Here is a 1826-nt window from a genome sequence, read left to right as displayed (position 1 = left end):
CTAATTATTGGCGACATCAGAAATGGATATTATATAATAGATGCTTTTTTGAACATTTTAGCAATTTAAAAATATTAATAATGATTTTTTACACAGCACCCCTGCTCTCGACAGACGGCACCCCGGTTGGGAAACACTGCTCTACACTATAGGGAGCTCTTTTACATTACTATAAGGTCACAATTAACAACAGAGCCCAAACTTAAATGTAATTACTATTTATTTTTAAATATAATAATCAACTCTCAACTTAAAAAATGTATGCAAAACATGTAAATTAAACAATGTAGTTTTTAAATTAATTTTAAATTATAAAAAAATGATTTGTTGTTGGAATATAATCATTTACACAGTGCCTCTCATAACTTTTTCATAACAGATTTATTTAAACATACATTAAATAATTAACACATCACTTACAGGTAAGTAAAATATAATTTCACGTTAAGGTTAAAACTAGTAGTAAAGAGGAAGGGATGGTTGCGCTGCCGTTTGAACTGAGGCGTTTATACAGTGATCTGTCGTGCCACATCAAAGAGCACCAAAACAGCATTTATTGTTTGAATTTCCTGAAAAAAATGACACAATTTGAACGATGAGACTTTGTTTCTTATCAAAAGTAACAATATAACTGGAAGTTTCCAATGAAATTCCACTCGTGCAGTGGTTAAAACAATGCTGTATTTGTTCGGTACACATGCGTACCGAACTGAAAGACCCGTACCGAAAATTTTCAATACGAATACGTGTACAGTTACACCCCTATAAGATATATAAACTAAAAGCATAAATACACACTAAAGAGTCCAGGCATGTTTTATTGCATGCAGGACAAGAATGTGGCAATTTCACAGCATGCCCATAATTCCCACCCAACATATTTTGCTGGCACCATCCCACACTGTCAAACAACTACAGACTAACATGAATCAATAAGACTGTAGAAAGCCCCACTGCAGAGTTCAGGTTTTCTGACAGCTCATGACTCACCATGCAAAGGACACACTAAGACTGAAAGTTTGAGAGAGAAAATTCTCGCTCACAGTTCACTTGTTTGATTTCCACTTCGGGAGAGGTCAAGTAGTACTGATCACACAGCATCTTGGCACTCTCATAGGCATCTAGAGAGAAAAAGAGTGAGATACAGCGTGAGTCGGCCCATGTAGGGCTTACAATGTCCATTTCACCCACAGTTTATTGGCTTTCTTTCACAGAGTAATTAAAAGTGTTACACAGGCAAAAAAAAACATGGTTAATTACCTTTTACAACCTCCACAACGTCGCAGTTTAGGTCGATACTGCCAATGTGTTTGGGGTGGGCTGGATTGGTGCTGCCATCAAAGATTAACGCTAAAATGAACACACGTATCAAGTACATTTTATTTGTTGGGATGCATGATATATGGGTACTACAGGTGCATCTCAATAAATTAGAATGTCGTGGAAATTGGTAATTCAACTCAAATTGTGAAACTCGTGTATTAAATAAATTCAATGCACACAGACTGAAGTAGTTTAAGTCTTTGGTTCTTTTAATTGTGATGATTTTGGCTCACATTTAACAAAAACCCACCAATTCATTATCTCAACAAATTAGAATACTTCATAAGACCAATAAAAAAAACATTTTTAGTGAATTGTTGGCCTTCTGGAAAGTATGTTCATTTACTGTACATGTACTCAATACTTGGTAGGGGCTCCTTTTGCTTTAATTACTGCCTCAATTCGGCGTGGCATGGAGGTGATCAGTTTGTGGCACTGCTGAGGTGGTATGGAAGCCCAGGTTTCTTTGACAGTGGCCTTCAGCTCATCTGCATTTTTTGGTC

At 36.2% G+C, this 1826-nt stretch overlaps 1 pseudogene; it reads right to left on the bottom strand.

The window, feature by feature from the left end:
* Window positions 1-1826, bottom strand: part of LOC107665669 (pyruvate dehydrogenase (acetyl-transferring) kinase isozyme 2, mitochondrial-like) — a 12939-nt pseudogene that overhangs the window by 6265 nt on the left and 4848 nt on the right.

This window comes from Sinocyclocheilus anshuiensis, unplaced genomic scaffold (genome assembly GCF_001515605.1).
Source record: "Sinocyclocheilus anshuiensis isolate Anshui unplaced genomic scaffold, SAMN03320099.WGS_v1.1 scaffold932, whole genome shotgun sequence".
Taxonomy (NCBI): Eukaryota; Metazoa; Chordata; class Actinopteri; order Cypriniformes; family Cyprinidae; genus Sinocyclocheilus; species Sinocyclocheilus anshuiensis.
This window is presented reverse-complemented; position numbering and strand designations above follow the sequence as displayed.